The 24,928-nt window shown below is 43.9% G+C and overlaps 1 long non-coding RNA gene across 2 annotated transcripts in view; it reads right to left on the reverse strand.

The window, feature by feature from the left end:
- Positions 1-3,284: 3,284 nt before the first annotated feature.
- The window catches only part of LOC109285001 (uncharacterized), a 138,624-nt gene continuing 116,980 nt past the window's right edge, over positions 3,285-24,928 (reverse strand). Inside the window, exon 4 of one of the 2 annotated variants that reach the window (XR_009459148.1) lies at positions 3,285-4,397. This is a non-coding gene — a long non-coding RNA (uncharacterized LOC109285001). Of the gene's footprint in view, positions 4,398-20,982; positions 21,518-24,928 lie in introns of those variants that run through there. The other variant, XR_002092673.2, reaches the window with a different exon arrangement.

The raw sequence follows: 24,928 nt of genomic DNA on the forward strand, positions 1-24,928 counted from the left end.
TTTTCATTTGAAACTTCAAATAATATGCCCTTTCTTACATTGCAGTTCTCACTGATTTCAACTGTATTACCAGAAATCCAAATTCCTCAGTAAATAAAGGGTAGTGTTTTAGAAGTGGCCCAGCTGTTGCCATCATTCAAAATACTATGTGTAAATGTCAAAAGGCAGGATCATCAAAATGCTTACTCTGGAATCAGCAAAATAAAGTAAAAAAGGATGTCTTTTTACACTAACTCAGGTTCCTTTCAGTTGATCACCCTTTGACCTATTTCCATTCTCCCTACTAATGCGTAAGGGGGTCTACACTAGCATAGCTCACCCATGAAAGAACCAAGAGGAGGAGCACATTAGTCATGTGGCAGAAACAGCACTAGAAGAATCTAGTAGAGGTGCACTGATATTGGATCAATACCATCATAAATACCGATAAAAGGAAAATTAACATTATCGGCAATCAGCTTTTTTTGGCCAGTGTAAGTGTAACTGATGTCACCAGTAAATGCCATGTGCATACATGCAGTCACAGCATGCATGCAGCCAGGAGTGCAGCCTGGAAGTGTTGAGACCGGTGTCTGGCCATTAAGTTTGTGGGGGGGAAGGGGCATGGGGGGGCAGATTGAGGCCCCCACAGTAAGAGGGCGAATAGGGCTGGGGCAGGCACTGCCTAGCTGGGGTGAGTCAGGGTGGAGGACAGAACTGTGGGTTACTTGTCTGGGGGCATGGCAGGGTGAGGAGGGGCAGAGGCTCTCAACTTCTGTGTGTATCCCTGGGTGAGGCATGGGGGCATGTGCCCTCCAGATTTGAGTTTGGGGTAAGGGTGGGCTGCCTGCTGTAGGTTCAGGACCAGGGGCTGTGCCGGCCTCTTCCCGGTGGGGAGGCTGGGCCAGGACTAAGCTTGGGCAAAGGTGGTGAGGGTGGAAGTGGCCCTGAGAGTGGGGGCTACAGGGTGGGCTGTGGCCACCCCCTGATTATGCTGTCATCCACCCTGCCTCCACCCACCCTGAGTACAGCACTGGCCCAGCCCCCTCTTCCAGGAAGAGCACCTGCCCCTACCCCAGCCCCAGTCTGTCCCTCACTGTGGGGGCCTTGACCTTACCCCACCATGCCACTTCCCCCCCACAGACTTACTGGCCGGATGCTGCTGTCCACACTGTCAAGCTGCATATTGGCTGATACTGATCCAATAGCCAAAATGGCTGGTTAATAATTGGCCATTGCTATCGGCCAAAATAATTTTTTTTGGGTGCACCCTTAGAATCTAGGTTAGCATAAATGGATGTAATTATCACGTGAACTCTAAGTTTGGTCTCATGAATCCAATGGAGTCCATAGGTATGAACACATTACACAGTGAACTGACTTGTAGTAAAAGTGGAGCAAATAAGTGGTACACAGATTTACATCAAGTTTTTTCCACTCCAGGGTAAAGTTATACCTCAGTCAGTGAGAAGTAACTATGCACTGGTATAAGATGCACTGGTAGTCCAGTGTCTCCTCCCCTAGACAGTTTCAAAACAAGGTAGTCTTTTTCTCAGTTCTAACCAGCTCTCCCACCACCTAATGGCCTCAAATTGTAATAACACCTAGTTTAGATTGCCATCTTGCAGGAGCTGGCAGTGTGCTTATTATGAAGCAAAATTCGGAGGCTGTGAACACAATACAGTTACCATGTGAATGAGAAAGTTTACCATGAGGTAAACTGGTACTGTATTTTGTAGTGCATCAATTGGACAGTTATCACAGAGCATACACACAGACTTATCCTGTGGTAAATTAAAGCCAACCCACAGTAGTTTTGCCCCTTGGTGAAAGAGGAGTATTACATCTAACAATGGGCTGTTTTCATCAACCACTAGGGACCCTTCTACACATGAAGGTAAAGGCACAATGGTATCTGATGCTCAATCCACATAGTCATACCTCCTGCCATGCCATGCATTGCTCCCCCTGCACCGAGAAGAAGAAAACTCCTGTGGCTGTGAGGTCCCTCAGCTGACACGCCTCCCAGTAGCAGAGGCACATCATGCATGGAGAACCTCCATGGCTGGGAGTCTGCATCAGTTGCAGTGTCTCAGCCATGGGGGTGCATGGTGCCCCTGAAACTGGGAGCCAGTATCAGCTGGAAGCTCTTAGGCTTGGGGATACACAACCCTCCCCCCCCTCCCCCAGCTTGGAGCACCAATCAGCTGTTGGAGCTCCCAGGCACAGAAGCCTGTGGGGCTGTGCCATAGCTGGGAGTCTTATCAGCTGCAAGACTCCCAGCTATGGCAGAGCATAGTGTATCCCCACAACTGGGAGCCTGATCAGTGGCTGAGGCATAAACTGCATGTGCAAATTAAACCTGGATAGAAACCAGCTATAACATTATTACACATTTTCTAGCTACAACTTCATAGCTGGTTGGACCTTTTAAGGTATGATAGTTAATTTGCATGTGCAACTGGTCTAAATTAATTGCACAATTAACTGGGTAATTGCATAATACATGTAACATGTAGAAGAGACCTAAATGTACACATGAGATGTAACAGGAGCAGCTGATGTGTTGTTATACCCCAGTCCCTTTACATTGTGAAAGATTTTTCCCCATTGCTTGTGTGGAACAGACTAACTCTAGAAACAATCTAAACTGATATAAGATATGTTTTCTTCCTGTCCCTCAGTGTCTAAATTATATCAATTTAGATTAAACTAATTTTTAATTTTTAATTTTTGTACACAAGGGTTTTGGTGCAGATTTTTTCAGTGTATAAGGAAGTTCTAGTCATAGACAAAGTAAATTAGCCCAAGGTGAGCTCTGTGCTTCTACAGTCAGACTGGTGTAGTTACCTTTACATAGGTAGTTTAAAGCTAGCTAGGGTATCACTAAACTAGACTGCACTCAGTGTCACAGCTTTACATTTAATTACACCAACTCTGCTGATGCATGTAGGAATCTAAGCAGGTGAAGACAGAATAAGTATGTTAAAATAGCATGGGTGCTGCTTCAACTTGTATCTGCTTACACATTGTTACAATTCTGCACTTAAGTTCTGCCAACTGAGATTTCCTTAGATCAGTGGTTTTCAACCAGTGGTCTGTAGACCCCCAGGCGTTTGCAGACTACACCTAAGGGGCCTGCGAAAGATGACTCAGCATTCAAACGTACATGAATACCTACACATACAATTCAAAGGGGTCCAAAAATAATTCAAAATTTCCAAAGGGATCCGTACCTCCTTTCAAAAATTTTTAGGACTCCACAAAACAAAAAAGGTTGAAAACCATTGCCAAATATAAAAGAATGTAAGTTTTTATTTACACCATTTTACATATCACTTCTGAGCTTGTTCCTTTATGACCTCATATTTTCTTTCTAATTCATGTTAGATGTAGACATTGAAAAAGCTTGAAGCAGAATTGATTAAGTTATGTGTTTTGCTGTAAGTGGCATAGTTTAGATCAGTTTCAAACAGAACACACATTCACCCTTAAGTGTGTTGCTGGGAGGTGGGGGGTAAATGTGTGTTCTACCATTTTTAAACCAGCCTGTATGCACCAGACTTCTCTTCTATTACAGGTATAGACTGGTACTACCGGTAAAAGTGTAATGACTGTACCTGGCCTCACTGGTTTATGGATTACATCTGAATGCCCCTCCCCCCTTGATTTCTTTTAAATTCTGTGGCAGTAGGAAGAAATGTAGATCACAATGTTATACCAATAATATTGTAAGGTCACTTGCAATTCATTGTGTTTGCATCCCTCTAGTTGTGTAATGGTCTGTAGTTTATTTTCTTCATCTACTTAGAAAAAAAAAATATTTATCATAAAATATTTTGTATCATCAAGGCATGAAGTAGGCAAATGAAAAACATTTATTATAATAATGCTCAACTCCTTAATGTCATAATTTCAATAAGAATTATGAAGTTTTCATTAATGTAATTATGGATCTGATGCTAACACAGATGATAAATGGTAATGATAAATTGCAATTTTGAGTCTATGCAGAATATTTTATAAAAAATTGCATACTACAATAGCACAGCTCCAAAAATTCCTGTTGGAAATGAAGAAAGGGCTTTCAGCAGCAGTTTGTTGCAGATTAAATTTTCTCATATATTAAATATGTTTCACAGATTTCATAGACATTAGGGCCGGAAGGGACCTTAGAAGATCATCGAGTCCAGCCCCCTGTCCCAGGGGCAGGAAGTCAGCTGGGGTCATAGGATCCCAGCAAGAAAAAATCCGGATTTCTCTTGAAGGCATTCAAAGTAGGTGCTTGAACCACCTCTGGTGGCAGGCTATTCCAGACTTCAGGGGCTCAGACAGTAAAGAAGTTCTTCCGTATGTCCAGTCTGAAATGGTCTTGGAGGAGTTTATAACCGTTCAACCTTGTCATTCCTTGGGGCATTCTGGGGAACAAACGTTCTGAGTTAGATGCTTACCAATTTGACCAGATTAGATTCCTTGATCACTGAGAGACTTAGGTGCTCTATACAGAGTTATAAAAGCTTCCAAAGGATGTTTCAGTATACCTAGAGATAGCCAATAGGAATACTATGTACAGGGCTGCACTCCCACACTTGAGGAGCTTAGGCACCTGATACACCTTGTTCATTAGGCTGCTTTGTTCCCTAGCAAGTCACAACGATTAGTTCAGCTACTGAGGATACTGTTTAGTAGTGGTGGCAACATGAACCGTTTTTCTTAGTCATCCAGTAGTTTGAGCACATACACAGGAAGAGAGACACCTAGGTTCTAGGGCCACCTTAGCTTAGGGGGATTGAAACCCACATCTTCCGCATCCCAACTCCCAATCTGTAGATAGACTAGGTCCTATCAACCCCTTCTGTTTTAGCCTGGGTCATGGTGCATCCAAGAATAGAAGAGTCCTGGTGCTAGAACGAACAAAAGGGAACCTGTATCAGTAGCCTAGTAGTTGGAGCATTCTCCTAGAATAGAGAGCCCTGGGTTCTGGTCCCTCTTGCCAATGCTATTGCTGGTTTTTAATCACTGCCTGTCTAATTTAAAATGGGTAAACATGACACAAAAAATAGTTTAGTGGCTAGAGCACTTCCTTGTGGGAGATGTAATTAAAGTGCCGGGAGTGCCATGTGTGTCAGCATCCCTGCGTTGAAGAAGAGTAGCAGGAATGCTTTAACTAAAACTTGTTTGAATGAGCTTTAGTTAAAGTACCATCATGGCTATTTTTCAGCACAGGGACACTGATGAACGTGACACTGGCGTCTGCTGGAGCATAGTAATTACCATGCTCCAGCAGACCTGATTAATCAAGTCTGCTCCAATGCGCTGTAATTACAGAGTGTCGGAGCAACCTCAATGCACATGTATAGGTGCCCATTGTGTCCCAGTTATTGGGCTATTGTCCAAACCTCTAGGCTATTTCTAAAACATAGTTGTCTCTACTACTTCTTCCAGAAACTGTATTTTGAAAAGGAATGAGTCCTGCTGTCTGAAAGAACAGTTCTAGGTATTTGCTCTGGAAGAAGTGGTGGCCTCTTCCTGCAGTCCTGAGTCAGGCTCCTAAGCTTTGGAGAGAGAGTAGGAGTTCTAAATGGCTACCCTGTTCAGCCTGTGAATATTTTTGGTTCACCCTTCTGGATTACCTAACTCTCCCATGAATTATGTAGTGAGTTCAGGCACATAACTCTGGATTTTAGATTCTACTCCAAGAGTAAGACACCCACAATAAATTGCTGAACTGCCTAGTCATAGGTGCTAAGTCCTTTTATAAACACTGCCCTTAATTGCTATGGTATGGCATCAAATCAGGCATTAAGCATAACTGTTTTACTGCAAGTCAATGCAAGACCATGTTAAAATTTCAAGAGAAGATCAAAGCAATCCAAGTTGCACTACCAGATGAACGAAGATTTTCCAGTATATTGTATGGCATAACCTCTTAGAGATCCACCAGAGTGCGCCTACAAATAAGTATTTTGTGAACAATTTGTATTCAGTGGGTGCATCTACACAAAATGTTTACTGTGTAGCGGGCTAATTAGCTTCACAGTAAAGATATTGGCATCTACATGTGGACCCCTATAAGGCTGGTATAAGCTATTTTGGAGTAAGGAGGACAGTACTTGTATTTACAAGTACTTGTATTTACAAGTATTATCCTACTATGGAGTGAAAAACTCCGCAGCAGCACGTGTGTAGATGCTGCCCAGCTGGCTGGGGCATGAGGGTGCTTCCGCGTGGGGACTGTCTGCTGGCTAGCCTTGTACTGGAGCACCCTCATGGCCCAGCCAACCTCTTTACAGCACACTAAGCCAGGGGGAGCAGTCTCTGGCTGGCAGGCTGACCCTTAAGGCTCCTTGCCAGCAGGGGCTGCTCTGCCCCAGGCTCCACATGCTGCTCCTGAATAAACTGCAGAATTTATTGCTCTGGAGTTAATTGCTCCTGGGTATACATTCAAATGATGTTTATGCTGGTACTGGAAATGCACACGTGGACATGCCCAATAGATGTCAAATTCCTTCTTTAGGATGCAAGTAAAAATTGCTGCCACTGGACAGTTCTGCATAAGTGCAGGAAGTGAAGCAACTGTCATTGCAATCTGTAGGCTGCTAATAACTGGTTGTTTACTCATCTATCACCATCTTCCTGCAGTCTGTATCCCATTCCCTTCTCCTACACTCTGGACCTGGAATCCTCAAAATGGCCCAAAATAGTACACTCATCTCTCAGTCCTTTGCAGTGACCTTTCAGAGACAGGGTACACCAAAACAAAATACCCCTCCCCCACCCTCCCTCAACAAAAGCCAAAACTTTCCCAGGTTTTAGTGGTAAATTAGAGTAGTCCATGATCTGCTTAAGGGGACTGAATCAATCCTTCACTGGCCCCACACTACCCCCACACTGGCTTCTCACTTTGTCAGGTGAAGGAGAATTCAAAGATTGTAAAATTTCTCCCAGGCAGAAAATACTGCTAAATTGTATGGAAATCTACAGATGAGATTTGTGAGACAGCTGCTATCACAAGACTTTTCAGGAATGTTGTCATATGGATATTTTCTAAGCCTTTAATTTTAAATGTTTTAACATAAGATTTTTGTATTTGCTCATAGGGCAGGCTGTTTAGCTTTGAAATCTGTAGCTGGATAAAAAGCTGTTTATCTAGTTTACAATAATCCATCCTCTACATGGAATTTATTTCAAAATCTCAATTACTTCCCCAATCATGCCTCAGTGATACAGACTTTTGCAAAAATTCCGTTGTGCTTTATACAAGTTACACACAGAGTAACTTCTTGGGCTACAATACTTTTCTATCTCCAATGGGATCAAAGTGCTATTCCTTGTGTTTACTGGCAGCTTCTGACTCCATCAATCATGCTGAGGCAATGTCAGCTTTGAAGGCAGACTACTGGCTTGCCAACAGTAGTATTTTGGCATGTTTAGAACAGTCTCAAACAAGCACAATGATGGTTATGCTAGGATATTTTTGTCTTCCAGCTCTTCAGGGTTCCATTTTCAGACCCTGACTAGCCTTTTGTTATTTTTAAATGCTGGTATCTGAGTTAAAGTATTCTTTTAAAATATAAGATGTGCCATGTAAATGACAAGATGCCCTAACTAAACTATTCCTTCCAAAGTTGATTTGGTTCCTGCAGTTTCTGGGCTGAGCTGAAGACTTGCTTCTGAACTTGGGCCAAAATTATACAATATTTGATTTAAATGGAATTTTGACAAGATGCAAGCTTTGTAGGCAGAATCTGGTATCATCTCGGAATAGCCTCATCCTTCACAGTCCCTTGGAGGATATTTTTTTCCATTTTCTGTCACTACAGTTTGCACTCTTGGAGGCAGTTTAAATCTGTAATGTCTTTGATGTTTTTTTCTTTTACTATGCCAGGAACATTCCCAGAGTGACACTGATGCTCTTCCAGACTGTCCAAATGTGTATTCATTGCAGGTTTCTGCTAACCTGTTGTAACTTTCTGTCTGTCTCCCTCTCTGTTTGCTAGCTTGCCAGATGTGAATAAGCTTCAGTTAATTGAAAATACCAGACACTGAATAGGTTACAGTTAATTCAAAAAGCTATGGCCAGATGTGTATATGTGGTTAAAATGCATGTTGCTAAAATTTCAACTCTGTGAAAAAGCAGTTAGTGAAACTTTTTTAAATGTCAAACTTCTTTTCCAGGGTTACAATACCTTCCAATATTATTATTATTTTTTAAATTTATCTCCCCAAGGCAACCTAAATATATCTGATAAACTCTGAAGCTAGGTAGTAAAAATGGACAATGGATCCTGGCCACCCCTGTGAAGGATCCTGTTATACTCTTAAAAATACTTAAAATAATTGTACTTGTCCATATATCTTTTCCAGCAGTATTTTGTTAATTATGCAAATTGACTGAAAGGTCAGTTAGTTCTCCCCATATATTCTAACTGGCGTCTTATTCTCTGCTGACAAACGCAGTTAGTTGTCCAAATGACAGAAGTTTGAATAGGACTAAGACTTCAGGTAAGGAGTAAGAAACAGGGACAGTAGTGCTCCATCTTGTCCTCATTATAACGTGGGGACTTCAAAATGTCCCCATTGTGGGATTTGGCATTTTTCATGATACAAGGAAATGGGGCATTTTGGTTCCAGATGTTGCCATTTTGCTGTAATCAGGCACTGAGTGTTTTTGGTTCTGTTTTTTTATTTTGCCTCCCTGCCCTTTTGGGACCTGTTAGTAGTTGCTTCAAGGGGGAGTTAATTGGATTCCACTGCATGCTCTTTTCCAAGGGACCAGGCAGAAAGGTTGTCCTAAACACTTTGCTTTCTGGTCCAGAATTCTTTTCTTGTACCATGATATTCCAGAAAGTAACTAAGGATGCTTGACAATGGAATAGGTGACAAAAAGGAGCAATGAACAATCTGGAGATAAATTATCCACTCCTACAAAATAAATCTATTACAATTTTTAGAGCAAAAAAGTATTGAGTTACAAAATTGCGGGGCTGTTTTATTAACAGTAATCCTGTAAAAAGGAGAAACCTCTGAGCATCGTATTCATGAAATGGTGAATAGTGAAAGCTGTCAAATCTCATTATAAGTGAGGAAGCATTTTCTGTGCCTTGAGTTTTGAATGTCATTCACATTATATTGGAATCTGCTGATGTTAATCAAGTCAGAACAGTTTCCTTTTTGAATGATATAGTTGGCTGATGAATCCATGACATGACTGCAGATGTTTAGGAACAGCTGTCTTGAAGAATTCATAAAAGCCAAACTGAATGAAACTGGATGAAACTAAAGATGTCATCTTGGGCCCAACAGCAAGAAATTCCAGAAGACTAGAAGACTGCTAGTGTCATGCCACATCCAAAAATGGCAGGTGGGATTACTAGGAAGAATGTAGGTTAGATATATTGCCATAAATTGCAGAGAAAGATAATGGAAAAGCTTGATATGGTGATCAATGAATAGGGAATTAAAACATGGAAAAAAGTAGTGCCACTTATCATAGTTTATGGAAAGTAGCTTTTGTCAAACAAACTTGCTTTCATTCTATTTGTAGCAAGATTCACTGATAAAACTAACTGTGTAGACAAAATATCCTTTGTCTTCCATAAGGTATTTCATTCAGTACTGCATAACATTCTGAGACAGGAAAAGTAGCACTATGCAATGGCAATAAATCATCTGTTAAATCAAACAAGTACTACAGTGCTGAAAGGTCACTAACAGACCTCAAAAAGTTGTAATTGGAGTTATTATCACTGAATGAAGAATTAGCAAGGAATAAGAAATTTTGAAGGATCAGTTTTGGGCTTAGTGAAGTTCAGTGTACTTACCAGTCATCTGGATGCAAGTACAAAATCACTGACTAGTAGTGTTAGAGTGACATTGTAGCAGCCATGATAGTTTGAAGAACTATGTGAGAGGCCAGGACTTTTACAAGTTATATCTTTTATTGCACCAATGGCATGGCTGGGATAGACTTGGGCACAGTATCCAATGCCATTCATTCTTCTTCAGGTTACCTGAAGAACAGCTTCCTGTGAATGGTTCAAATGGCCTGTTTTGTGCCTATTTTTTCATTTGTATCCTAAATGTAAGGAGGTGGGATGGGGGGTGGGGGTGGAAATCTTTGTCACTGGCCAGATCTTTGTGTCACTAGGCCTCCCTCTTATATTTTTGCAGTTGGAAGACACCGTAGCAGAAAGCTTCATGCTCCTGCTACTCTAATAAAAGGCAGGCTACCTGAGAAGCAGCCTGAAGGTGTTACAGGGGGCAATTAGGAGTCACATGACCTACAGAGGCTGGCCTATCAGGATATAAGCCAAGAGCTGGAGCTGGGCAGGCAGTCTGGCCCTGGGAGAGGAGCTTCTGAGCAGCAGAGCTCTGGGTTGGCATCTGAGCTGCGATAAGCAATCCTGGTGGTTAGTGGAAGGGACTGAGGGGAAGTAAGGAGATCCCATTTGGCCCAGGGAGAGAGGGGCCAGAGAGCCCAGAGAGAAAGCAGAGATCCCAGAGAGAGGGACCAGAGCCAGAGGGCCCAGGGAGAGAACAGAGGGCTAGAGAGCTGAGAGAGCAGGTAGGGCCAGGATGCCCCTTAGGTCTCACTGGCCTAGGAGTAGGGCCAGAGCTCAGGATGGGTTAAAGGCCAATGAGGGACTGTCAGAGAGCACTGAGGTGCCCTGCTCCCAAAGAGGGGAAACTGCTAGGGCTTCTTCCCTAGTAGGGAATAAGGAGCCCAGCTGTAGGTTGCTGGGGCAACCAGGGAAGGTCAGCTGACCAGAAGGGGCAGGGCCTGGCTCCCTTATAAACCCTGGGGGCTGGGGCCAGAGTCAGTTCCCTGCCAGCAGTCCAGGAGGAAGGAGCTCTGTCATGGAAGAGAGGGGAGGCCTGACAGCAGGAGCAGTGTTTGGCACTGCTGAGGGATGGAGTAATCCCTGGGTAGGCTTGAATGTTCTTATGGCCAAGCGGCTTCCATTTAAGTTATAGCCAAAGGGCTTGTGTTTCTGTTTGTTACACCGGTGGTTTGGGTGAGGCTATGAGGGATTGGAGGAGGCCTCATAGGGGACTCACAGTGGAGTGTGAGGACCCCAGCACCAGTGAGGGTGCAGCATTTGGGGTGTATAGACCCCAACCCCAGAGAAGGGGGCAGCTTTACAGAGAAGGCCCTAGAGAGGGGGTGGCATTACTGAGGAGCTCAGTGTGGGTGCGGTGAGCCCTGGAGAGGGGGCGGAGTTACTGAGAAGCCCAGTGCGGGCGTGGTGAGCCCAGAGAGGGTGCAACATTAATGAGGACCCCAGAAAGGGGGCAGCCCTGGAGAGAGGGTGGCATTATTGAGAAGCCCCAGTGCGGGCACGGGAAGCCCCAGAGAAGGGGCAGCATCACTGAGGAGGCCCCAGAGAGTAACAGCTCTGTTGGGGAGCCCCAGGGAAGAAGGCACGTAGTGAGATAGGTGCCCTCTCCGGTGCTAGGGCTCTCCCCGGCCCTATCAAAGAAAGGAAGGCCCAGAGAGGACAAAAAGGGGCCAGATTGTAATAAGGCTAGGACACAACGTCCATTCCATCGGCAAGGTGTGGACTGCGGTGTAGGGGAGGAAACGGAGCTGCAGATAGCGCCCCCTGGCCTCGGGGCAGTACAAGGGCAGCCTCCCGCTAACTAACATCAATTAACAGCAAGGCATGGCAGGAAGAAGGCGGGCGGTTGCCCCAGGAACAAGTATGTGGGCCACGTTTAGATCGGCCCAGAGTGAACACCTGTTACAGGGCCACAGCCAGAGATTGGCAGAACTGGAGAGCCCATGGGTCTCAACTGCACAGAGGGTCCCATCTGTTGCCAGGATCCCATGTCATGTGAGGTCTACTGTCTGCCTGGAGCAAGGGTACAGAATGTGACGGAGATGATCCCAGCCATTATCCGGCCACTGATTACTACCCTATCATCCTAATCCATTCAGGCACTAATGATGCGGCCAGGAGCAGCCCTGATCACCTGATGAAGGACTACCAAGCCCTGGGGAGCAAGATGAAGGAGATAGGGGCACAGGTGGTCTTCTCATCTGTTCTTCCAGTCAGTGGATGCAGACGATGCCACAAGTCCTGCATCAGGGAGGTTAACCTACGGCTTCAAAAATGGTGTCTCAAAGCAGGCTTCAGCTTTCTGGACCACGACGCATACTTCAGGACAAGAGACATGCTGGGGTGGGATGGGCTCCACCTCTCCCCCAAAGGTAAGCATGTGTTCTCTATCAGGTTGGCTGATCTCCTCTGGTGGGCTTTAAACTAGGCTTGTCAGGGGAAGGGAAGTTGAGGATAGAGGGAGCCATGGAACACTGAACAAAGAGCCACCCACAAGAACAGCCCAGCCAAGACAGGCAACGAGCACAAGAAATACCCAGGTAAGAGACAGGGGCCCAGATGGGATAGAGGGGGTGGTGCATGTACCTTCAGGAGGCCTTAAATGCCTCTATACTAATGCTCATAGTATGGGGAACAAGCAGGAGGAACTTGCCCTCCTGCTAGCTAACACAAACCCAGACATAGTAGGGCTCACTGAAACTTGGTGGGATCCAATGCATGACTGGGCAGTAAACATCAGGGGCTGTACAGGAGGGATAGAATGGGGAGGAAAGGTGGGGGTATGGTGCTCTACGTCAAAGAGCAATACACATCCTCAACAAACAGCACTAGGTCAGAGGAGGGGCAGACTGAAGTGCTCTGGGTCCATATACAAGGGGGTTGTGGGGAAAGGGACTTAACAGTAGGGGTTTACTACAGGGAACCCAACCAGGGGGAAGAGCTGGACTGGGAATTCTTAAGTCAGCTTGCAGAGGCAGTTAAGTCAAGGGACGTGGTCATCATGGGTGACCTAAATTACCTGGATATCTGCTGGTAGGAGCAGTTAGCCAGGTCTGACCACTCATGTAGGTTCCTAGCCGAGTTACATGACCTCCTCCTAGCCCAGGTGGTGCACAGTCCCACCAGGGGAAATGCCTTGTTGGACCTAGTCCTGGCCACAGGCAATGACCCGGTGAGTGGACTGCGGGTTCTCGACCACCTGGGTGATAGCAATCATTGCCTACTGGAATTCACCATGCAGTGCAGGGTGTCAGAGGCCTGCAGCAAGACAACAGCCCTAGACTTCAGGAGGGCAGATTTCAATGAGGTAAGGAGACTAGTCAGGGAGGCACTGAGGTCCTGGAGGGGAAGGGAGTTTGGAGTCCAGGAAGTGTGGTTGTTCCTTAAGCAGACGATCCTCCAAGCCCAAGGGGTGACAATCCCCACATAGATCAAAGGGGGCAGGAGTGCTCAAAAGCCCCCATGGCTCACCAAAAGCATCCATAAATGTCTCAAAGCTAAAAAGTAGGTGTTCACCCAGTGGAAGGGAGGGGCCATCACCTAGAAGGATTATACCTTCATTGCCCAAGATTGTAGGGGGGCTGTTAGGATGGCTAAGGTGTAGATGGAACTGGGACTAGCAACCCAGATCAAGGACATTAAGAAGTCATCTTCTAAATACATAGGGGTAAAAAGCAGGTACCGGGCAATGTAGGAACTCTGCAGGATATGCTAGGAAATCTGGTGGTCACACCAGATGACAAAGCTAACCTCTTTAACAATTTCTTTGCCTCCATCTTCTTGTGCAGGGACTGGGGCATCCCCCACACTGGGCTCCCCGATGGACCCAGGGGAGGCACTGCCAGGCCCAAGGTCAGTGAGGACCTAGTCAGAGAACTTCTGGTGGGTCTAGATGTGTTAAAGTCAGCAGGTCTTGATGATCTCCACTCCAGAGTGCTGAGGGAATTAGCAGAGGTCATTGCAGGATCCATGGCACAGCTTTATGAGCACTCGTGGTGCTCTGGTGAGGTGCCAGAGGATTGGAAAAGGGCCAATGTGGTCCCTGTTTTCAAAAAAGGGAGGAAGGAGGACCCAGGAAACTACAGGCCGCCAGTCTTACCTCAGTCCTCAGGAAGCTCTTTGAGAAAATTATCCAGGAGCACATCTGCGAGGGACCAGCAGGGGAGATCATGCTTAGAGGCAATAAACATGGGTTCATTCGAGGCAGGTCCTGGCAGACCAACCTGGTGGCCTTCTATGGCCAGGTCACAAAAGCCTTGGATGCAGGTGTTGCGGTGGACATAGTCTTTCTGGACTTTAGGAAGGCCTTCAACACTGTCTCTCACCCCATTCTCATTAAGAAATTAAATGACTGTGGTGTTTATACCTACACAGTCAGATGGGTTGCAAATTGGCTGGAGAGCTTCACCCAGAGAGTGGTGGTGGATGGGTCTTTTCTGACCTGGAGGGATGTGGGAAGTGGGGTCCCCCAGGGCTCAGTCCTCGGGTCCACACTGTTCAACATCTTCATCAGCGACTTGGACGAGGGGGTGAAAAGCACCTTGTTCAAATTCGCAGATGACACTAAGATGTGGGGAGAAGTGGGCACGCTGGAGGAGAGGAAAGGCTGTAACTAGATCTAGACAGGTTACAGGGGTGGGTGGATGAGAACAGGATGGGATTCAATACTGACAAGTGCACCTGGGGAGGAAGAACCAGCAGCACACCTACAGGCTGGGGAATTCCCTTCTCATCAGCACAGAGGCAGAAAAGGATCTTGGTGTCATTATTGATTCCAAAATGAGCACGGACCGTCAATGTGGGGACGCAGTCAGGAAGGCTAACTGCACCTTGTCATGCATCCACAGATGCATCACAAGCAGGTCCAAGGAGGTGATCCTCCCCCTCTATATGAGATTGATCAGGCCGCAGTTGGAGTACTGCGTCCAGTTCTGGGTGCCACACTTCAGGAGGGATGTGGCCAGCATAGAGAGGGTCCAGAGGAGTGCCACTAGCATGATGTAGGGTCTGCCTTGCTGCCCCATAAGTGGAGGCTATGGGACCTGAACCTGTTCAGCCTCCACAAGAGAAGGCCAGCTTGTAGATGGCCACCAGATCCCCTCTCAGCTAAGACGGACCAGCAGGCTATGGGAGAGTCCCTGTTCCCCTGAGCACTACTGGGAGCAACGAGGAATAATGACCATAAATTGACCCTGAGTAGGTTCAGGTTAGACATCAGAAGGCACTACTTCACAGTCAGGGTGGCTAGGATCTGGAACCAACTTTCAAGGGAAGTGGTGCTCGCTGCTACCCTGGGGGTCTTCAAAAGGAGGCTAGATAATCACCTTGCCAGGGTCATTTGACCCCAGCATTGTTTCCTGCCCATGGCAGAGGGTCAGACTTGATGATCTGCTCAGGTCCCTTCTGACCCTACCTACTAAGAAACTATGAAACTGGCCTAGAAACAGGGCCAGGATCTAAGGAGAAGAATGGAAGGCCAGGAAGGCCATGTCTGGAGACTGAGGGGTCCATAATACCCATAGCCCAGAGGGGCTGGTGTAAGGACAAATAGAGCCAAGAGCCCATTGCCTGTAGCCCATAGAGGCAGTTATGATTTGATTAATATGTGTGGTATCTGTGAGGCCTGGGTGTAAGTAGTGGGCAGGATGGTTCCCACGTAGTAAGCCCTTAAGGCAGAGAGTGGAGGCACCTGCATTCAGGAGTATGAGATGAGGCTTGGGAAGCCAAGGGTCAGCCTCCCTTTTCTAAAGACAAAATCACATGAAGGTATGGCAGAAAAGTGGAAGGGTGAATTGTCCAAAAGAAAACAAAATTGATAAGAGCTGAGGGGACTCCAGGGGCATCATGGCCACCCCTGCTGTGGGACCCTATTACAGCACACAGGCTGAGGGATGCAGTTGTCTGGATGTCACAGGGAGGTTGATGCTTGCTGTAACCTGGGGTGATGCTTGCAGTGTTGTGGCCTGCATGTTTTTTTTTATGTTGAGAGAAAATCTGGAGAGCCAAGGGAGACTGTAGGCCAGAGCTATCCTTTGAGAGCATTCTTGCTGAGGCTTTTAAAACTGTATCGAGTAAAATACAGTTGAAGCTGTCCTACTAGCAGGATCAAGAGCTGAGATCCCTGAGCAGCTAGCAAGCTGTTCAGCATCTAAAAGAGTAGAGCTACCTAAGCTACTTCAAGACCTGAAGAGTTAAGATTATTCTACTAGTGGTGGCAAAGTCTCATGCATTGCAGGCAGTGAGACCTTTAAGCAGCACTCCCCAAGCAGCAATGGAGACCCTGAGTGATGGCAGGTAGCATGACCCTTAAAGGAGTGGTAGCAGGCAGCACATATCTGTGCCAACCTTTGGTAGTGGAGCAATGGTACCCCAGGTACAATAGCTAGTGATTCAATCTCCACCAGCAATCCTGAGGGAGACCCACTCCCTCCTGGACTGGGCAAGGTAGCAGCTCCTTGGGGAAGGGGTGCTTCAGATAGAGACTGAAACTGAGAGAGCAAGGGTATTTTAATTGTTGGGGTATTTAATAGTGTAGGGTGTTTGTTATTTGAAGTGCTTAATAGTTGGGGTGCTTGACAGTTGTATTGTTTGATATGGTTTTGTTGTTCTTGTTTCCCTTTATTAAACATTTGTTTTCTGTTTGAATTACTTACTGAAGCGGGGAAGTTGTTCTTTTAGGATCTAGAGTAAAGATTATTTTTCCAAGGTGTCTGGGTGGGGCTCAAGATCCTCCTCCTCCCCTCCCTCCCCCCCCCCCCCATTTGAACCAGGCCTGTGTATTGCCAGAAGGGTTAAATAAATATCTAAAGCCTATGTTTGTGAATCCACACTGGCAGAAACACCTAATTTGGGGTTTCAGGAAACTGCCTAAGTGCTGCTCAAATCAGAGAGATGGGCAGGATCCCAGGGAACCCCATTTCTTCTACACTTCCTACTGACTGACTTATACAACCCTGCTCTGACTACTGTGAATCCTGATTTGCCATCTCCGAGCCATTGAGACCTATCATATATCTCTTTTCTGTTTGGATTCTGTCTGTGGAGGTAAATGCCTAAATTAGTGGCATGGCAATTTAGATCTGTGCACTTTAGATCTGCTCTGTTCATGGGTGCCATACCCACCTTGAAATGCATGCAGTTGTTATGTACTTTCACAGTGATTAGTGCAGTGGCACCCAGATCTCAATTGGTGGCACCTGTGTGTGCTCTTTTAATACAGATATGGACAATTAGTCATCCAGGGATGAGATACATTTTAAGATAACACTTCCTACAGCAGAGTGTAAATTCTTTCAAATCACTCTAAAGCTTCTCATGTTTTCCAGAATATGAAAAATGTTAAAATGATGGTTCCCAAGTACAATGTCTGACATTATCCTCCTCCTCTTTTTCTTTGGATTTATCCCCACAGTGATTTGATGATGAATATTTTTTCAGCTCTTATGTTTTTTCTTTTTCTTCTTTCCCTGCATTGATGACCAGCTGTGCTATGAGAGGTGAAAGTTAAAACTATTGTTTGTGCTTATTTCCTGCCTTAGCTACAGATTGAGGGTATGGATGTAATGGGCTACCTGAGGAAGCTGTTAATATTCCTGAATTTTCATGAACAGCTGAGATTCCTCAGCCATACATGTTCACTCTTGGGGCACTTTGGGAACAATTCTGTCCCTCGGGAAAAGATACTAGGGTCTGATTTAGGTGTAAGATCTGGATTCCCTGCATGCTTTCACTAGGCAACACAGGGTTTTACTAATTGCCAATTCTGGATTAGGGAAGGGATTTGATTTCCTGGGCAAACTGTCTGGATATGAGAGTTTGTTGTCTTTCCCAGTTTCTTCTATAAGAACGGGTAGTGTTTAAATTAGTTTTGTTAGTGGATGGACTGCAAGAAGTTTAATTTATATTTAGATAGTAAAGAGAGTGGCATTCAAGTTTGTCTCTATTCTGTCAGAAGTCTGTGTAGTAAATTAAGAAATGATTTTGGCTTGTAAGTCATAAGCTCAGCTTTGGACTGAATAACATAAATGACTAAGTTAGATCTTAATTATATTGTCAGTGAGACAGCAGAGAAACAAGATATTCCTGTCAGAAGTTCTAGTTCCTTCAATGAGGAAAAGCTTGAATGCAGAGATATTCAACCTCTCTTGAGTAAGAAAGTAGAGCAGTGCCTCTAAGCAGTCTGGCCTATGTTTTGTGCAGATGAATGCAAAGGTACTTCACCTCTATAGAAGATTAACTGTACATTTGATAAATCTTTGATAAAAACTAAAAGTCAAAAGAGTATCAAAATTTACATTTGGAGCATTAGGTCTTCACGTAGTGTAAATCAGCATAGTTCCCTTGAAGCCACTGAAACTGCATTAGCTTGCACCAGCTGAGAATTTAGTCATGATCAAAGTTTCTGGTTTTCTTTGGTTAAATTAAAAAATCCCCAATTTTCAGATTCAACAAAAGTAATCCACATTTTTCTGTGATTAAAATGAAACTCCACAAATATATATATATATACACACACACACACACACACACACACACACACACACTCATATATATATATGAGTGGTGTTTCATTTAAATCATAGATCATAAATGTGGATTTTGGGTTACTCTTTTTTAAATCTGAAAACGGGATTCCCCCCCCCCCCGAGAAAACCAGGATCCCCGGTCATGACACAGCTGGCTGAACCCAATGACAGGAGGGTATTCAAAGTTTCTATTTTTTTTTTTTAAATAAAGCAAACTAGTTTATTTCTTACATATGAAACCCATTGTGAAAATAATAGTAGAAACCTGGACCATTCTTTAGGCAGTATTTGCCAATCCTCTTTCTCTTTAAATCAGTTGACCTCAAACGCCAAACATACATGCTACTATGTGAAATTCAGTACATGAAATAAAATCCATGTACTGAAACTGAGGTGGTAGAAAAACTGACAAAAACTTCAAGTTAAATGTTAATATTCCATTCTCCATTGTTGTTAGATCCCTCTCCTTTTTCTGGCCCTTTTCTTTCTTTCCTTTTTTTTAGTTTTAATTTCTTTATTTAGTAGGAACACTATGAGATATAGGTGTAGCAAGAAACCTTTTTTTTTTTTTTGCCTGCCCCCACTCCAGTGTGAAGCCCCTCCATATGGCAAAAGCCCCTTTTGCAATATTTTCCCCCTTTTGGGGATGCTTTCTCTTTTCTACCTTTTCTTCCTTCCTCCCTCTTCTTCTTTTATTTATAATAATAATAATAATAATAATAATAATATTATAGAATATAAGATGTACTTGTAATAAAAATATAGTTTGTAGATGCTTTTATGGGTATAAAATAGTATTCTGCATTAGTATGTTGTTTTCCCCCCCCCCCCCATTGTATTTGGTCTATTCATTTCACCCTTTTATGTTTTATATTCTATGCTTTTGAACTTTGAAACAAATGTACTTTAAGTTTAAAAGTAAGTTATACCATGTAACAATGTTAGCAAGGGCAGGAATCAAACTGTGACTTCTCTGTATTGAGCAGGTCCCTGAATGAATCTTAATTGATTGCATAACACAGTATTTAGCCAGGATAACAAATTAACAAGTGGCAATTAACACCTACAAAACCACAGATTAATGAGAGGAAAGGATCAATACAGACCCAGGAACTCCCTGAAACATCACTGTTAAAGGTTCAGAAGCCCTGGTTTGAACTAATCAATGCCAAAGACCAAACCTTGGGACAGAATACCCCCCATCAACCGCTCCCAGAGCCCTATTAATTACAGCAGTGAATTAATCAAACTTCATCAACGGACTCCCGAGACTGAGTGTACCTGTGTATGTGACCCCTGGGGCTGACTGCTGCCATCCAGCAACCACTAAGGGGGATGTCCCATGAGGTCAATGACCCTTGGATTGGGTGAGCCTGAAAATTGGGGAGTTATCAAAGTCTGCCAGAGAGGGATAAAAGACGGTGAAGAATGACCCCCAGTGGTTCCTTCTTTGACCTGACCAGCACCTTGCCTGCCCAGCCAGAAGGACCAGTCAGCGACCCCCTTCTGAACCAACATCTCACTGAAAGAAGCCTCAACTGGTCATTGATGGCAGACTCCAGTGCTTGGGGATAGGTATATCTTGACACCAGTGTTTAGTGTTCATAGATAGCTGCTGTGTGTCTCTGTGTGTGAAGGTGTGTGTGTTTGAGGGGATCAGCCCCAAGGTTTATGATCTGACTTTTGCATCCATCTAATAAACTAGAATTTTATGATGATCCTGTGAGTTGGTCATTTGTAGCCAACAAAGGTAGTGTTGGATGGATTTAAAATTTTAGGGCTTGTCAGTTACTATAACATTTGGGCTAGGTACATATATTCAAAAAGTCTGAGGCAGAATTGATCTGTTGTGTGGTTTTCTGTAAGCAGCGTAGGTTAAAGTGGTAGCAAATGGAATGCACAGTCACCCTTTGGTGGGGGAGGGGGGGCAAATCTTAGACCAAGTTCTGCCATGTTTAAACCAGTCTGTGTGCCAAAATTCTGTTCTGTTATGGGTATAGACCAGTGTCCGATCACTTATGCCGGTAAGGCTAAGTACAGACAGTCAGAAAACCTGTTGCTGAATGGATTCAGTCTTCACAAGTTAGTCTACCTACATGGATCAAACCTACATGGATTAAACAAGTTTATAGGCATTTGCTTTTACCTGCTTGCAGTGGCCTAGGGCAGAAGCTGGGGAGTGCGAGAGCATACCTCCCTGCATGGCCAGAGCAGATAGCCATGGCCCAAGCTATCTGATCCATGCTGTGAAGGGGAAAGGAGGAGTGGTTTGCAGAGCAGGTGCAAAGCATCATGGGATGCTGGGGGACTGTGAATTAATTTGAATCTGGAGGGAATTTGGGACAGAATTTCAATGAACCAATTTAACTTAAATCAATTAAGTCTGATATTACAGCCATCCAGGTTTATCTTAAACCGGTTTTGGGTATTTTGAGAGTGGTTTATACACACTGAACTTCTGTTGTGTTACAGATTTTAACCAGTTTCTGATCACTTATAACAGTTTATGTGTAATTTCTGTTCCTAGCCTAAAAGTATAGTGTCTGTACCTGGCCTTAATGTTGTTAGCATAGAAGTGGTTGTCCTCCTTTACAGTCCCACTTTAAAATGACCAATATCAAATTTACAAAGAGCAGAAAAAACCTAAAAGATCTCACAGAATAAGATTTAATGATATCACCGGATGGAAATGTGCTGTGCTTTGAAGTTACTGGGATCTATATTAATTCTGATAAACTCTGGGAAAGAGTTCCAGATTTATGAACACTCACAACAATTGTTCTGTTTTCAGTATGCACAACTTCTATTCATGGAGTTGACACATCCATTGTTTCAGTGGAATGCATCTGGCAAGAGAAGCCCTGATCATGAAGGCTGAGATGGTCCCTTAGGTAAATTAGACCAATCCAACAGAAGGCTTCAAAGATAAGAATCAAACCTTGAATTTTCCCCAGTCTTCCCTGGGAAATGTGCTGAGACTAGAGCAATATGGAATTTTTAGTGTGGAAGGTAACCAGGGGAGCTTAATGATCTCATAATGTTCCTTTAGACATTTCAGGAACAATTCCTAAAACATAGACAGTGCTTCTAATACTTTCTTCCAACAGAACATTACAGGTGAGCGTATAAAAGCTTTGCATCTCATCATCCACAGGTCTCGTCATTTGTCATCTGCCACAAAAGAAATGTTCCAGAATAAGGTGTTAGTAAATTGAGCAGAATAAAGAACTACATCATCTGTTTTTCTTTTAAGCTAATTCTATACTTTTGGTGCCCCTTGTCACATCTGGCAAATTCCTAGTCATAAAGATTGAAAATAGAAAACTGATGGCTTGATTCCTCAAGGCAAATGCAGTCCAAGTGAAATCCTGTGTAGCACACAATATGAAAGTGTCAGATATTTCCAAATATTTGTAAAATGAAAAGACCAACTTATTTGAAGTGAAAACACCAACCTAATTAAAATGTACATTTAAAAATAGTTCAAGGTGAGAACATGGTTAGCCATAAGTGATTTATGTTGTGCATACGGAAAGATCTGGGATTCATGTGAATTAAAGGATTAGTTCTGCATCACCACTACCAGTTTCTGATGATGAATATCAAGCAAGTTGAGAGGATAGGAACAGTGATCTATACAGTTGTTTCTTATGTTGGTGGTTTGAGTGGTTTGAAAACAGATTGATTGTTATATCTTAAAGGCCAAATCCTGCTTCTGGAAGGATGAAGAGGGCTTCTGTTGAAGTCAATGGGAACCATATGTCCAGAAGAAGACTACAGCACTACATCCTGCGGTCTCTGAATGGGAGATCTCAGTGAACCAAAAGATGGACCTTCGTCATGAGAACAGGGGTTCTTTAAACTCAGTGCAAGTCTAAAAGTTTGATCTGAAAAAAGGTACAGAGGGCATGGAATTATATAGAACAATATAATGGAAATTTAGTCATTCTGCTATCTAAATTCTTGTGCTCCATGTTCACTTTTCCTTTATGGGAAAGTATCAACTGGTCTACGTCACCTTAGGAGGAATCTCTCACCCAATAAAACTATTTAGAGGAACATCAGGAAGGCAGAAACCTGGCAGTAAATTCATCTTGCAGAATGATCTAAAGCAGTAGTTCTCAAATTCTGACAGACTGTGCATGACCAATTTAAAATGATACAACCTTAAGTACCACCAGCAAACTTTTCAGTTCAACTTTAAGTACCACCAGCAAAGTTTTGTCATATAAAGTAATTATAATAAATCTGTTAACGCATACCACTGACACGTTGTATGCATATTACTGGTGGTACGCGTACCACAGATTGGGAACCACTGATCTAAAGCGTCTTTAGCTATGTCCTAGTATTCTATTAAGTATATGAGAATCAGAAGGATGCACCACCTCTTGGAGGTAAGGCCAACAGACTCCTAGCAGCATAGGGCATGGTAAAGTCTCTGCCAGCCCAACTGCAAGGTCCTCAGTATGACCCATGACCATCCATCTTAACTGACATCTTTCATAGGTATATGAAGCCCCATACATGCAAACTATACTCACTGGTGTTTTCTTTCCCCCCTCCTAGGGAACAATCAAATCTGCTTTTTCTGTTGTTTCTGTGCAATCAGTATGATCCCCCATTATGAGATCCCCAATTTTAACATCTACTATAGGTTTTGTACTTTTCCATGGTCCTTTATGTCTGTCAAAACCACAATCCATTTTTTCTTCATTAGGTATATCCCCTGACTGATCCCCTGTTACCTTTTCAGGGCAAAATCTTGCAATAGGGCCACAACTTCCACATCCATAGCAGATTATTACTCTCAGTTCCCAATTCTTACTCTCTCAGCTTGGCATCTTAGCAATTTCTACTTTTTGCCTCCAATTCCTGAAATCACTCTGACCAGCTGAAGTAGAACTTCCCACTTTTCCCACCTTGTTGGGCTTTGTTTCTTGTTCTGCTGCCATAATGCCTCTGCTAAATGTGGGTCTTCTTCCATGGATTTTGGCTGATGTTTTCTAACCCATCTCTGGGTATCTCCACTTAAGTCCATAAGAAACTGTTCTAATGCAAATATATCAAGAACTTTAATCACTGTCTTATCCTCAGGTTGAATCCACCTTTAAAGTAGATCTTTTAACATTTGGTCTAAATTCTTCTGTTTTTTTCTTTGGCCAAAAGCGCTGTCTATAACATTCTGGTGATACTTCTAACTGATATAATATTGCATTCTTTACTTTTTCATAGTCTCTTGCTTCTCCTCTAGATAATGCCCTATAAGCTGCTTGTGCTGGCCCTATAAGTAAAGGACCTAGCTGACTAGCCCACCCGGATGGGCCCCATCCAGCTGTTATAGCTGTTCTTTCAAATGCCTTCAGTCATCATCGTAGGAAGCCTAACACTCTTGGATCCCAGTGCCATGACTATTTGTCTAGCCTCTAGCTTCTCACTTAACACCTGCTGGCTTGAGAATATCATAATTCTGGCCTCTGCCTCCTGAGCCCTTACCCACACCAGCTCTTCCATCTTGGTCTGTATTCTCAGAGTAACACTGAGCTTGCTGCCAGGCCAGAGGCCATATCAGTCCCTACCTGATCCATGATTTTTACACTGTCAGATGTTCTTAACTTGGGCCCACTGTTGGGTTCCCAGCCAATGCATCACTTTGTGACAGGTATTCTGGGAGCTTCACAAACTCTTTTGGCTTGCCTGGAAAATATGTAGTTGGTCCTCCTTTTGATAACTTACTTGCCGTGTCTTGATGGGAAAATATAGACAATTTTAAACAAAAGAAAGCTTACTAGCATATAAACGGAGGCCAGTGACTTACATCTGGGATTATTATAGCAGTACTCCCACTACAAAAAGGGCTCACTTAGAACCAAAGTAGATTGTATTTAAAGTGACTTTGATAAGTATTCTGGCTATTACATAGTTCATCTAAAGTCAAATATTCTATACATTTTTCACAGTGTCTAGCATTTTTATATCCAGATCAATTGCTACCTTTTGCTTTAAGAAGATAACTCACCCAGCTCTCATCAGTAAGTCTTCTCCACTCATATCTGAGCAGCATCTCACTGTCTCTATATTTTAGTAATGTTCTGCACCTCCCAGCAGATTTTAGTAACCATGTTTGGCCACTTCTTCACTCTCTGGCCCCTTCCAGGGAACTAACTTTGTTGCTGGCAGATTTTTAGCTGTTTCCTCCCTTCATTCATTTCTGGTTCTCATTTTTTTTCCTCCTGGTGTGGGAGTTTTCAAATTGAGCAATGCAACCTGATGACATCATCACCCTGCACTTCATCCCCCAGACTCCTGGAGAGTAAATACTGAAAATACCTTTGTAACAGGGTTGCAACGAGTCTCCCTGTTAAACTCATGTTCAGTTTTTACTTGGAAAAGGCAGGTAGAGACCTGCACTGGCCTGGACCAGAAGGCAGAGGGTGCTTGACCATGCTACCCTGCCTGCTGGCCATTGCTGAGCCTAACTCATCCAAGTGGGGAACACTCCTGATTGGCTGTCCAGCATATGCCCCCAACCCCCTGCTATCCCCTCGAGTGGGAGGTGGGAGAAGGATACCCCATCCTAGT

The sequence above is a fragment of the Alligator mississippiensis genome, chromosome 1, assembly GCF_030867095.1.
Source record: "Alligator mississippiensis isolate rAllMis1 chromosome 1, rAllMis1, whole genome shotgun sequence".
In the NCBI taxonomy this organism is placed as follows: domain Eukaryota; kingdom Metazoa; phylum Chordata; order Crocodylia; family Alligatoridae; genus Alligator; species Alligator mississippiensis.